At 41.8% G+C, this 15,354-nt stretch overlaps 1 protein-coding gene across 2 annotated transcripts in view; it reads right to left on the reverse strand.

The window, feature by feature from the left end:
- The window catches only part of LOC130378185 (uncharacterized), a 498,760-nt gene that overhangs the window by 237,955 nt on the left and 245,451 nt on the right, over positions 1-15,354 (reverse strand). The window lies entirely within an intron of this gene.

Consider the following 15,354-nt stretch of genomic DNA (forward strand, 5'->3'; position numbering starts at 1 on the left):
CTTTTCTAAGGTAAAATGGCCGCCCAGACGCCGCCATCACCACATCATGTCAACAAACCAGGCACTCACGAAGAAAGAAGAAAGCTTATGCCATAACTGCATCAACAAACCGCCAAAGCAACCATGCCAACTTAATACAATAAACAGGGTAGCTAGTTGCCTACCCGTGATACACAACTAAGCTGCACGATTACGTTGTTTTTCACTGACTTAGACAAAGAAAGCTTTTCTGTGGTAAAATGGTCGCCTAGAAGCCGCCATCACCACATCATGATGATGTGATACACAACTAAGCTGCACGATTACGTTGTTTTTCACTGACTTAGACAAAGAAAGCTTTTCTGTGGTAAAATGGTCGCCTAGAAGCCGCCATCACCACATCATGATGATGTGATACACAACTAAGCGGCACGATTACGTTGTTTTTCACTGACTTAGACAAAGAAAGCTTTTCTAGGTAAAATGGCCGCCCAGACGCCGCCATCACCACATCATGTCAACAAACCAGGCACTCACAAAGAAAGAAGAAAGCTTATGCCATAACTGCATCAACAAACCGCCAAAGCAACCATGCTAACTTAATACAATAAACATAATTATCCATTTCATAAGGACTTACCTTGACAACGAAGTTCTTTGGTTGAACCGCAAAGTTGAAAGACAGAACGTACTCGAATGAATCCGCTCACAATATTAATCCGTGGAAAGGAGAGCAAAATGGTCTATCTGAACAAAGATGTCTCAAGCAGAGAAAATCCGATCAGAGAGTGAGCCGTGCCGTGCGTCGCTGACGATAGTCATTCAACTCGCGAAGCACCATGGGAGTATGCCACGCCCACACCTCTACCGATCTTGTAGATGTGTTTCTCTGCTCTTCATACCAGACAACATCTCCTGACTTCTTGCTCGCCAAAGTAAAAAAGATAAGATTGACGGATGTCCAAAACGGGTAGACTGAATAATACAGTTGGTTTGTTTTGTTTGCGTGAAAATGGATACAACCGCAATGAATGCTGGGAAAAGCCCGCGAATTCAAATCAAACAATGGACAGAGAGGCAGAGAACTCCGTGTATGGTTCGTTCATTGAATATTCCAATTTAACAAACCATACAGGGATTCGGAAATACCTTTTATTTCATGATTTGGATTTTGGCTTGTGAATAATAGCTAGCCTAGCGATCATCTATGAATTCAAATAAACGGATAGACAGAGGCAGAACTCCGTGTCTGCCTCTTTGTCCATCGACTTGGGACCGTCAAATATCCCAGGATGCATTTCGCATTCCCGTTTTAAAATATCAGTGTAAAAGCTATAAAATAGGCTATATAGGGACATTTTAAAAGTATAACAAAGATGGAGGCCTATTATTTACATACTATTTTAAAATGAAAGAGGGGTTTTGCTTTATATAATGTGTTTATATTGTATAAATCGCTGGAGTGCGTCGTTGCTGACGAGTCCATGGGAGTATGCCACACCCACACCTGTACAGATGTTGTAGATGTGTTTCGCTGCTCTTCATACCTGACAACATCTCCTGACTTCTTGCTCGCCAAAGTAAAAAAGATAAGATTGACGGATATCCAAAACGGGAAGACTGAATAATACAGTTGGTTTGTTTTGTTTGCGAAAATGTGATACAACCGCAATGAATGCCGGGAAAATCCCGCGAATTCAAATCAAACAATGGACAGAGAGGCAGAGAACTCCGTGTATGGTTTGTTCATTGAATATTCCAATTTAACAAACCATACACGGATTCGGAAATACCTTTTATTTCATGATTTGGATTGCGTTTCTCAATTCGCGTTCTTTTCTGTACTGGTGTGCCTGCGTTGGGACCGTCAAATATCCCAGGATGCATTTCGCATTCCTATTTGAAAATAAAAAAGATAATAAATAAGATAAGATTGACGGATGTCCAAAACGGGAAGACTGAATAATACAGTTGGTATAATAATACAGGTTTTTTTAAAGATAATATATAAGACTATATAGATATAGTCGTGTGTGTATAGCTTATACACATGACAGGACACGCATATCTTTTCAATTTTTATTCATTCAGAATACTTACATACTATTTGAAAATGAAAGAGGCTGGGATTTTGTTTTATATCATTCGTTTATATTGTTCAGTATGCCTAAATGAGGCCATAGCACAGTTAACGGACGAGCAGAGGTGGTGACGTCATCGAGTCCGCTGCTGTTCCAATCACAGGTATGAAAGATAAAGTGAAACGGAAGGTTTAATTAATAAATACTGTATTATCTGGGGCAGTATGTATACCAGCGTTAATATTTACTTGTAAGGTTTTTTTAAAGATAATATATAAATATATATATATAGATAAAGTCGTGTGTGTATAGCTTATACACATGACAGGACACGCATATCTTTTCCATTTTTATTCATTCAGAATACTTACATACTATTTGAAAATGAAAGAGGCTGGGATTTTGTTTTATATCATTCGTTTATATTGTTCAGTATGCCTAAATGAGGCCATAGCACAGTTAACGGACGAGCAGAGGTGGTGACGTCATCGAGTCCGCTGCTGTTCCAATCACAGGTATGAAAGATAAAGTGAAACGGTAGGTTTAATTAATAAATACTGTATTATCTGGGGCAGTATGTATACCAGCGTTAATATTTACTTGTAAGGTTTTTTTAAAGATAATATGTAAGACTATATAGATATAGTCGTGTGTGTATAGCTTATACACATGACAGGACACGCATATCTTTTCCATTTTTATTCATTCAGAATACTTACATACTATTTGAAAATGAAAGAGGCTGGGATTTTGTTTTATATCATTCGTTTATATTGTTCAGTATGCCTAAATGAGGCCATAGCACAGTTAACGGACGAGCAGAGGTGGTGACGTCATCGAGTCCGCTGCTGTTCCAATCACAGGTATGAAAGATAAAGTGAAACGGAAGGTTTAATTAATAAATACTGTATTATCTGGGGCAGTATGTATACCAGCGTTAATATTTACTTGTAAGGTTTTTTTAAAGATAATATATAAATATATATATATAGATAAAGTCGTGTGTGTATAGCTTATACACATGACAGGACACGCATATCTTTTCCATTTTTATTCATTCAGAATACTTACATACTATTTGAAAATGAAAGAGGCTGGGATTTTGTTTTATATCATTTGTTTATATTGTTCAGTATGCCTAAATGAGGCCATAGCACAGTTAACGGACGAGCAGAGGTGGTGACGTCATCGAGTCCGCTGCTGTTCCAATCACAGGTATGAAAGATAAAGTGAAACGGTAGGTTTAATTAATAAATACTGTATTATCTGGGGCAGTATGTATACCAGCGTTAATATTTACTTGTAAGGTTTTTTTAAAGATAATATATAAATATATATAGATAAAGTCGTGTGTGTATAGCTTATACACATGACAGGACACGCATATCTTTTCAATTTTTATTCATTCAGAATACTTACATACTATTTGAAAATGAAAGAGGCTGGGATTTTGTTTTATATTATTCGTTTATATTGTTCAGTATGCCTAAATGAGGCCATAGCACAGTTAACGGACGAGCAGAGGTGGTGACGTTATCGAGTCCGCTGCTGTTCCAATCACAGGTATGAAAGATAAAGTGAAACGGTAGGTTTAATTAATAAATACTGTATTATCTGGGGCAGTATGTATACCAGCGTTAATATTTACTTGTAAGGTTTTTTTAAAGATAATATATAAATATATATAGATAAAGTCGTGTGTGTATAGCTTATACACATGACAGGACACGCATATCTTTTCAATTTTTATTCATTCAGAATACTTACATACTATTTGAAAATGAAAGAGGCTGGGATTTTGTTTTATATCATTCGTTTATATTGTTCAGTATGCCTAAATGAGGCCATAGCACAGTTAACGGACGAGCAGAGGTGGTGACGTCATCGAGTCCGCTGCTGTTCCAATCACAGGTACGTAGGCCTACTCGCGTGCTCGCAAGTCGGTGCTTGAAGTACAGACTTCCCAAGGTATGACAATACATCAATATGAATTTGACATCAGATACTGATTCCTCCCAATATGGATTTGATTTGTCATGTATAACACCTATTAGCCAAATGTGAAAATTAATCGAAACGATCTTTCCTCCCATCAGATACTAATACCCCGCAATTGTGTTCAACCAGAGACGACGATGACATCATGGACGAGAACGGATTCCTCCCAATATGAATTTGATTTGTTAACACCTATTAGCCAAAGGATTTGATTTGTCATGCATAGCCTACCTATTAGCCAAATGTGGAAAGATAATCAAAACGATCTTTCCTCCCATCAGATACTGATACCCCGCAATTGTGTTCAACCAGAGACGACGATGACATCATGGACGAGAACGGATTCCTCCCAATATGGATTTTATTTGTCATGTATAACACCTATTAAATCAAAACGATCTTTCCTCCCATCAGATACTGATACCCCGCAATTGTGTTCAACCAGAGACGACGATGACATCATGGACGAGAACGGATTCCTCCCAATATGGATTTGATTTGTCATGTATAACACCTATTAGCCAAATGTGAAAAATAATTGAAACGATCTTTCCTCCCTTCAGATACTGATACCCCGCAATTGTGTTCAACCAGAGACGACGATGACAACGGGAGCGGAGGTATACTGGACGAGAACGGGAACGGAGGTTTACCTTCTTCTTTTAGTATACCTTCTTCTTCTAAATGTCTGGTTATAAAAATCCATGCAGGCTTTATGTCCATGTAACCAGCATGAATTTGCTCATTGAAAAATGAGCAAATTCTAATTTACATTTTGCAGATGATGTGTTAAGAGTGATGTGTCAAGAGTGATGCGTTAAGGGTGATGTGTTAAGAGTGATGTTTAAGAGTGATGTGTTAAGTCTGAATAAAAAGTCTGAATAAAAATTGAAAAACATCTCATATTGTTTATTTATTACACTTCATTTACACAAATTAAGGAATTATACTTATATCTGGATATAAAGGTTTTGACTGTGGGAGGTTCGGTGTGGGAGTTATGTCCCCAAACGCTTTTCAGAACATTCCTTTGGCCAAATAGGAGATATACAATGTTGTCGTTTTTTGGCGCCGCCCTGTTGGCGAAATTTTCCAAAGACAATTTTTCCTTTGCCAAATAACTCCCGCCCACATTAATAATTCTTGGCCATATTTTTTATATAGACTCGGGTTTGCCCCTTGATGGTTTCCTTATAGTTCGAAGAACATTCCTTGGTCCAATTAGAAGATATAAAATTTCCTTGTTTATTGCGCCCCCTAATGGCGAAAAATTCCGGAATTTTTATCGAACGAGATTAAGGTTAGCAACAACATGTGTGTAAAATTTGGACTCGTTCCGATGCCTAATTTTGGATTTCTTTGGATTTTTGATTTTCCATGTCTAATTTAGCTCATAAACCAATATTCAAAACGCTCCCGTTTCGTCGTCGAAGGTCGGATCAAAAAACTGTCCGATAATTTCTTTGCGCGTGCGTCTAAAGATGTCGTGTGCAAAGTTTGCTGTTGATTGGTCAAGAAATGTGGGAGGAGTAGGGAAAAAACAGTTTTTCGGTTTTCGCGATATTGCGAAAAAAAATTATGGACGCAAATGGGCGTGGCCTATGCCAAAAGATGCAGCAGACTCCAGTGAATATGTGGGTACAAGTTTTTGACTGTGGGAGGTTCGGTGTGGGAGTTATAGCCCCAAACGCGTATTCCTTGGTATAGCGCCACCTAGTGACCGGCGTGTCTGGATTTTGTCGTCTGAATAGTCTTCACGGACCTGGATCTAGTCATGCAATTGGCATGTCGGCACCATTTACGGTCTGGGCTGTGGTACCACTTTCTTGGTAGGAAGTATAACTAGAACTGCAAGCAGTTATGCAGGGGTCCAAGAAGTGTGCATTTCGCCGGCACAACGCGACAAGAAATGTGCATTTCGCCGGCACATCGCGAAGCATGTGTTGAAAACGCTACCCTGAACCTGTGGATGCAAAGGATTTGACTGTGGTAGGAGTAGCGAGAAGTCAGTGTAGCGTTTTTGCGGCGAAATTTTGTAGAAGATATACAATTTCCTCGTTTATTGCGCCCCCTAATGGCGGAATTTTCCGAAATTTTTTTGGAACGTCATTAAGGTTAGCACCAACATGTGTGTAGAATTTGGACTCGATCCGATGTCTAATTTTGGATTTTTTTGTATTTTTGATTTTCCACGTCTAATTTAGCTAATATACCAATATTCAAAATGCTATCCTTTCGTCGTCGAAGGTCGGATCAAAAAACTGTATATGATTCCTTTGCGTGTGCGTCTGAAGATGTCGTGTGCAAAGTTTTGTGTCGATTGGTCAAGAAATGTGGGAGGAGTAGCGAAAAAACAGTTTTGCGGTTTTCGCAATTTAGCGAAAAATATTCATGGACGCAAATGGGCGTGGCCTAGGCCAAAAGATGCAGCAGACTCCAGTGCATCTGTGTGTACAAGGTTTTGAATGTGGGAGGTTCGGTGTGGGAGTTATAGCCCCAAACGCGTATTCCTTGGTATAGCGCCACCTAGTGACCGGCGCGTCTGGATTTTGTCGTCTGCTTAGTCCGAACAGATCTGGATCTAGTCATGTGATTCGCGTGTCGGCACCATTTACGGTTTGGGCTGTGGTCCCACTTTTAGGGGGGTAAGAATAACTAGAACTGCAAGCAGTTATGCAGGGGTCCAAGAAGTGTGCATTTCGCCGGCACAACGCGACAAGAAATGTGAATTTCGCCGGCACAACGCGAAGGATGTGTTCAAAACGCTACCCTGAACTTGTGGATACAAAGGATTCGACTGTGGTAGGAGTAGCGAGAAGTCAGTGTAGCGTTTTCGCGGCAAAATTTTGTAGAAGATATACAATTTCCTCGTTTATTGCGCCCTCTAATGGCGAAATTGTCCGAATTTTTTATCGAACGCCATTAAGGTTAGCACCGACATGTGTCTAAAATTTGGACTCGATCCGATGTCTAATTTTCGTATTTTTTGAATTTTTGCGTTTCGACGTGAAACGTAGCTAATAAACCAATATTCAAAACGCTACCGTTTCGTCGTCGAAGGTCGGATCAAAAAAGTATATATGATTTCTTTGCGTGTGCGTCTGACGATGCCGTGTGCAAAGTTTTGTGTCGATTGGTGAAGAAATGTGGGAGGAGTAGCGAAAAAACTGTTTTGCGGTTTTCGCGATTTTGCGAAAAAAAATTATAGACGCAAATGGGCGTGGCCTATGCCAAAAGATGCAGCAGACTCCAGTGAATCTGTGTGTACGAGGTTTTGAATGTGGGAGGTTCGGTGTGGGAGTTATAGCCCCAAACGCGTCTTTCCTTGGTATAGCGCCACCTAGTGGCCGGCGTGTCTGGATTTTGTCGTCTGCTTAGAACTCAGGGCCCTGGATCTAGTCATGCAATTGGCGTGTCGGCACCATTTACGGTTTGGGCTGTGGACCCACTTCTAGGGGGGAATAATAATAATAATAAAAAAAATCCTTACAAAAACAATAGGGATCCAACCTGTTGGCTTGGACCCCTAAAAATCCTTACAAAAACAATAGGGATCCAACCTGTTGGCTTGGACCCCTAACTAGAACTGCAAGCAGTTATGCAGGGGTCCAAGAAGTGTGCATTTCGCCGGCACAACGCGACAAGAAATGTGCATTTCGCCGGAAAAACGCGAAGCATGTGTTCAAAACGCTACCCTGAACCTGTGGAGTAGCGAGAAGTCAGTGTAGCGTTTTCGCGGCGAAATTTTTGTAGAAGATATACAATTTCCTCGTTTATTGCGCCCCCTAATGGCGAAATTTTCCGAAATTTTTATCGAAGGTCAATAAGGTTAGCACCAACATCTGTCTAAAATTTGGACTCGATCCGATGTCTAATTTTGGAATTTTTTGGTTTTTTAATTTTCCACGTCTAATTTAGCTAATAAAAGAATATTCAAAACTCTACCGTTTCGTCGTCGAAGGTCGGATCAAAAAACTGTATATGATTCCTTTGCGTGTGCGTCTGGAGATGTCGTGTGCAAAGTTTTGTGTCGATTGGTCAAGAAATGTGGGAGGAGTAGCGAAAAAAACAGTTTTGCGGTTTTCGCGATTTTGCGAAAAAAAATTATAGACGCAAATGGGCGTGGCCTATGCCAAAAGATGCAGCAGACTCCAGTGAATCTGTGTGTACGAGGTTTTGAATGTGGGAGGTTCGGTGTGGGAGTTATAGCCCCAAACGCATTTTCCCTTGGTATAGCGCCACCTAGTGGCCGGCGTGTCTGGATTTTGTTATCTGAGTAGCGGTGCCGGACCTGGATCTAGTCATGCAATTGGCGTGTCGGCACCATTTACGGTTTGGGCTGTGGACCCACTTTTAGCGCGGGAAGTATAACTAGAACTGCAAGCAGTTATGCAGGGGTCCAAGAAGTGTGCATTTCGCCGGCACAACGCGAAGCATGTGTTCAAAAATTGAGAAACAGCGTGTGCCAAAAGATGCAGCTGACTCCAGTGAATCTGTGGATATAAAGGTTTTGACTGTGGGAGCTTCGGTGTGGGAGTTATAGCCCAAAACGCGTTTTCAGAACATTCCATTGGCCAGTTAGGAGATGTATTATTTCGTCGTTTATTTGCGCCCCCTTGTGGCGAAATTTTCCAAAGACAATTTTCCTTTGCCAAATAACTCCCGCCCACATTAATAATTCTTGGCCATATTTTTTATATAGACTCGGGTTTGCCCCTTGATGGTTCCCTTATAGTTTGAAGAACATTCCTTTGGCCAATTAGAAGATATACAATTTCCTCGTTTATTGCGCCCCCTTATAGCGAAATATTCCGATTATTTTACTGAACGCCAGTAGGGGTAGCATCGACATGTGTCAAAAATTTGGACTTGATCCGATGTTTAATTTTGGTATTCTTTAATTTTTTTGCGTTTCGACGTAAAACGTAGCTAATAAACAAATATTCAAAACGCTACCGTTTCGTCGTCAAAGGGCAAATCAAAAAAGTGTTCTAAAATTTCTTTGCGTGTCTGTCTGAAGATGTCGTGTGCAAAGTTTGGTGTTGATTGGTCAAGAAATGTGGGAGGAGTAGCGAAAAAACAGTTTTACGGTTTTCGCGATTTTGCGAAAAAAAATTACCGACGCAAATGGGCGTGGCCTATGCCAAAAGATGCAGCAGACTCCAGTGGATATGTGGGTACAAGTTTTTGACTGTGGGAGGTTTGGTGTGGGAGTTATAGCCCCAAACGCGTTTTCCCTTGGTATAGCGCCACCTAGTGTTCGGCGTGTCTGGATTTTGTCGTCTGCGTAGTCCGAAGAGATCTGGATCTAGTCATGCAATTCGCGTGTCGGCACCATTTACGGTTTGGGCTGTGGTCCCACTTTTAGGGAGGTAAGAATAATAATAATAATCCTTACAAAAACAATAGGGATCCAACCTGTTGGCTTGGACCCCTAATAATAACTAGAACTGCAAGCAGTTATGCAGGGGTCCAAGAAGTGTGCATTTCGCCGGCACAACGCGACAAGAAATGTGCATTTCGCCGGAAAAACGCGAAGCATGTGTTCAAAACGCTACCCTGAACCTGTGGAGTAGCGAGAAGTCAGTGTAGCGTTTTCGCGGCGAAATTTTTGTAGAAGATATACAATTTCCTCGTTTATTGCGCCCCCTAATGGCGAAATTTTCCGAAATTTTTATCGAAGGTCATTAAGGTTAGCACCAACATGTGTCTAAAATTTGGACTCGATCCGATGTCTAATTTTGGAATTTTTTGTTTTTTTAATTTTCCACGTCTAATTTAGCTAATAAAAGAATATTCAAAACTCTACCGTTTCGTCGTCGAAGGTCGGATCAAAAAACTGTATATGATTTCTTTGCGTGTGCGTCTGAAGATGCCGTGTGCAAAGTTTGGTGTTGATTGGTCAAGAAATGTGCGAGGAGTAGCGAAAAAACAGTTTTGCGGTTTTCACGATTTAGCGAAAAATATTCACAGACGCAAATGGGCGTGGCCTAGGCCAAAAGATGCAGCAGACTCCAGTGCATCTGTGTGTACAAGTTTTTGGACTCTGGGAGGTTCGGTGTCGGAGTTATAGCCCCAAACGCGTATTCCCTGGTATAGCGCCACCTAGTGGCCGGCGTGTCTGGATTTTGTCGTCTGCGTAGTCCGAAGAGATCTGGATCTAGTCATGTAATTGGCGTGTGTGCACCATTTACGGTTTGGGCTGTGGTACCACTTTTAGGGGGGTAAGTATAACTAGAACTGCAAGCAGTTATGCAGGGGTCCAAGAAGTGTGCATTTCGCCGGCACAACGCGACAAGAAATGTGCTTTTCGCCGGCACAACGCGGAGCATGTGTTGGAATTTGATAAACGGCGTATGCCAAAAGATGCAACTGACTCCAGTGAATCTGTGCATATAACGTTTTTGACTGTGGGAGCTTCGGTGTGGGAGTTATAGCCCAAAACGTGTTTTCAGAACATTCCATTGGCCAGTTAGGAGATATATTATTTCGTCGTTTATTTGCGCCCCCTTGTGGCGAAATTTTCCAAAGACAATCTTCCTTTGCCAAAAACTCCCGCCCACATTTATAATTCTTGGCCATATTTTTTATATAGACTCGGGTTTGCCCCTTGATGGTTCCCTTACAGTTTGAAGAACATTCCTTGGGCCAATTAGAAGATATACAATTTCCTCGTTTATTGCGCCCCCTAATGGCGAAATCTTCCGAATTTTTTATTGAACGCCAGTAAGGGTAGCTCCGACATGTGTCTAAAATTTGGACTCGATCCGATGTCTATTTTTGATTTTTTGGGATTTTTGATTTTCCACGTCTAATTTAGCTAATAAACCAATATTCCAAACGCTACCGTTTCATCGTCGAAGGTCGGATCAAAAAACTGTTGATGATTCCTTTGCGTGTGCATCTGAAGATGTCGTGTGCAAAGTTTGGTTTTGATTGGTCAAGAAATGTGGGAGGAGTAGCGAAAAAACAGTTTAGCAGTTTTCGCGATTTAGCGAAAAATTTTCATAGACGCAAATGGGCGTGGCCTAGGCCAAAAGATGCAGCAGACTCCAGTGAATCTGTGCGTATAAGGTTTTGAATGTGGGAGGTTCGCTGTGGGAGTTATAGCCCCAAACGCGTCTGTCCTTGGTATAGCGCCACCTAGTGACCGGTGTGTCTGGATTTGGTTATCTGAGTAGCGGTGCCGGACCTGGATCAAGTCATGCAATTGGCGTATGTGCACCATTTACGGTTTGGGCTGTAGTCCCACTTCTATGGCGGGAAGAATAATAACTAGAACTGCAAGCAGTTATGCAGGGGTCCAAGAAGTGTGCATTTCGCCGGCACAACGCGACAAGAAATGTGAATTTCGCCGGCACAACGCGAAGCATGTGTTCAAAACGCTACCCTGAACTTGTGGATACAAAGGATTCGACTGTGGTAGGAGTAGCGAGAAGTCAGTGTAGCGTTTTCGCGGCAAAATTTTGTAGAAGATATACAATTTCCTCGTTTATTGCGCCCTCTAATGGCGAAATTGTCCGAAATTTTTTTCGAACGTCAATAAGGTTAGCACCAACATGTGTGTAGAATTTGGACTCGATCCGATTTCTAATTTTGGATTTTTTTGTATTTTTGATTTTCCACGTCTAATTTAGCTAATATACCAATATTCAAAATGCTACCGTTTCGTCGTCGAAGGTCGGATCAAAAAACTGTATACGATTCCTTTGCGTGTGCGTCTGAAGATGTCGTGTGCAAAGTTTGGTGTCGATTGGTCAAGAAATGTGGGAGGAGTAGCGAAAAAACAGTTTTTTGGTTTTCGCGATTTTGCGAAAAAAAATTATAGACGCAAATGGGCGTGGCCTAGGCCAAAAGATGCAGCAGACTCCAGTGAATCTGTGTGTACGAGGTTTTGAATGTGGGAGGTTCGGTGTGGGAGTTACAGCCCCAAACGCGTCTTTCCTTGGTATAGCGCCACCTAGTGGCCGGCGTGTCTGGATTTTGTTATCTGAGTAGCGGTGCCGGACCTGGATCTAGTCATGCAATTGGCGTGTCGGCACCATTTACGGTTTGGGCTGTGGGCCCACTTTTAGCGCGGGAAGTATAATAATAATAATAATCCTTACAAAAACAATAGGGATCCAACCTGTTGGCTTGGACCCCTAATAATAATAACTAGAACTGCAAGCAGTTATGCAGGGGTCCAAGAAGTGTGCATTTCGCCGGCACAACGCGACAAGAAATGTGCATTTCGCCGGCACAACGCGAAGCATGTGTTCAAAACGCTACCCTGTACCTGTGGATACAAAGGATTTGACTGTGGTACGAGTAGCGAGAAGTCAGTGTAGCGTTTTCGCGGCGAAATTTTGTAGAAGATATACAATTTCCTTGTTTATTGCGCCCCCTAATGGCGAAATTTTCCGATATTTTTATCGAACGTCATAAAGGTTAGCACCAACATGTCTGTAAAATTTGGGCTCGATCCGATGTATAATTCTGGATTTCTTCGGATTTTTGACTTTCCACGTCTAATTTAGCTAATATACCAATATTCAAAATGCTATCGTTTCGTCGTCGAAGGTCGGATCAAAAAACTGTATATGATTCCTTTGCGTGTGCGTCTGAAGATGTCGTGTGCAAAGTTTTGTGTCGATTGGTCAAGAAATGTGGGAGGAGTAGCGAAAAAAACAGTTTTGCGGTTTTCGCGATTTTGCGAAAAAAAATTATAGACGCAAATGGGCGTGGCCTATGCCAAAAGATGCAGCAGACTCCAGTGAATCTGTGTGTACGAGGTTTTGAATGTGGGAGGTTCGGTGTGGGAGTTATAGCCCCAAACGCATTTTCCCTTGGTATAGCGCCACCTAGTGGCCGGCGTGTCTGGATTTTGTTATCTGAGTAGCGGTGCCGGACCTGGATCTAGTCATGCAATTGGCGTGTCGGCACCATTTACGGTTTGGGCTGTGGACCCACTTTTAGCGCGGGAAGTATAATAATAATCCTTACAAAAACAATAGGGATCCAACCTGTTGGCTTGGACCCCTAACTAGAACTGCAAGCAGTTATGCAGGGGTCCAAGAAGTGTGCATTTCGCCGGCACAACGCGACAAGAAATGTGCATTTCGCCGGCAGAACGCGAAGCATGTGTTGAAAACGCTACCCTGAACCTGTGGATACAAAGGATTTGACTGTGGTAGGAGTAGCGAGAAGTCAGTGTAGCGTTTTCGCGGCGAAATTTTGTAGAAGATATACAATTTCCTCGTTTATTGCGCCCCCTAATGGCGGAATTTTCCGAAATTTTTATCGAACGTCTTTAAGGTTAGCACCAACATGTGTGTAGAATTTGGACTCGATTCGATGTCTAATTTTGGATTTTTTTGGATTTTTAATTTTCCACGTCTAATTTAGCTAATAAACCAATATTTAAAACTCTACCGTTTCGTCGTCGAAGGTCGGATCAAAAAACTGTCTAAGATTTCTATGCGTGTGCGTCTGAAGATGTCGTGTGCAAAGTTTGGTGTCGATTGGTCAAGAAATGTGGGAGGAGTAGGGAAAAAAACAGTTTTGCGGTTTTTGCGATTTAGCGAAAAATATTCATAGACGCAAATGGGCGTGGCCTAGGCCAAAAGATGCAGCAGACTCCAGTGCATCTGTGTGTACAAGTTTTTCGACTGTGGGAGGTTCGGTGTGGGAGTTATAGCCCCAAACGCGTATTCCTTGGTATAGCGCCACCTAGTGGCCGGCGTGTCTGGATTTTGTCGTCTGCATAGTCTTCACTGACCTGGATCTAGTCATGCAATTGGCGTGTGTGCAACATTTACGGTATGGGCTGTATTCCCACTTTCTTGGTAGGAAGTATAATAATAATAATAACTAGAACTGCAAGCAGTTATGCAGGGGTCCAAGAAGTGTGCATTTCGCCGGCACAACGCGACAAGAAATGTGCGTTTCGCCGGCACAACGCGAGGCATGTGTTTAAAACGCTACCCTAAACCTGTGGATACAAAGGATTTGACTGTGGTAGGAGTTGCGAGAAGTCAGTGTAGCGTTTTCGCGGCGAAATTCTGTAGAAGATATACAATTTCCTCGTTTATTGCGCCCCCTAATGGCGAAATTTTCCGATATTTTTATCGAACGTCATTAACGTTAGCACCGACATGTCTGTACAATTTGGGCTCGATCCGATGTATAATTCTGGATTTCTTTGGATTTTTTACTTTTCACGTCTAATTTAGCTAATAAACAAATATTCAAAACGCTACCGTTTCGTCGTCGAAGGTCGGATCAAAAAAGTGTCTAAGATTTCTTTGCGTGTGCGTCTGAAGATGCCGTATGCAAAGTTTTGTGTCAATTGGTCAAGAAATGTGGGAGGAGTAGCGAAAAAAACGTTTTGCGGTTTTCGCGATTTTGCGAAAAATATTCATAGACGCAAATGGGCGTGGCCTAGGCCAAAAGATGCAGCAGACTCCAGTGAATATGTGGGTAGAAGTTGTTGACTGTGGGAGGTTTGGTGTGGGAGTTATAGCCCCAAACGCGTCTTTCCTTGGTATAGCGCCACCTAGTGGCCGGCGTGTCTGGATTTTGTCGTCTTCATAGTCTTCACGTACCTGGATCTACTCATGTAATTGGCGTGTGTGCACCATTTACGGTTTGGGCTGTAGTAGCACTTTCTTGGTAGGAAGTATAATAATAATAATAACTAGAACTGCAAGCAGTTATGCAGGGGTCCAAGAAGTGTGCATTTCGCCGGCACAATGCGACAAGAAATGTGCGTTTCGCCGGCACATCGCGAAGCATGTGTTCAAAACGCTACCCTGAACCTGTGGATACAAAGGATTTGACTGTGGTAGGAGTAGCGAGAAGTCAGTGTAGCGTTTTTGCGGCGAAATTTTGTAGAAGATACACAATTTCCTCGTTTATTGCGCCCCCTAATGGCGGAATTTTCCGAAATTTTTATCGAACGTCATTAAGGTTAGCACCAACATGTGTGTAGAATTTGGACTCGATCCGATTTATAATTTTGGATTTTTTTGTATTTTTGATTTTCCACGTCTAATTTAGCTAATATACCAATATTCAAAATGCTATCGTTTCGTCGTCGAAGGTCGGATCAAAAAACTGTATATGATTCCTTTGCGTGTGCGTCTGAAGATGTCGTGTGCAAAGTTTTGTGTCGATTGGTCAAGAAATGTGGGAGGAGTAGGGAAAAAACATTTTTGCGGTTTTCGCGATTTAGCGAAAAATATTCATAGACGCAAATGGGCGTGGCCTAGGCCAAAAGGTGCAGCAGACTCCAGTGCATCTGTGTGTACAAGTT

This window comes from Gadus chalcogrammus, unplaced genomic scaffold (assembly GCF_026213295.1).
Source record: "Gadus chalcogrammus isolate NIFS_2021 unplaced genomic scaffold, NIFS_Gcha_1.0 GACHA069, whole genome shotgun sequence".
NCBI lineage: Eukaryota > Metazoa > Chordata > Actinopteri > Gadiformes > Gadidae > Gadus > Gadus chalcogrammus.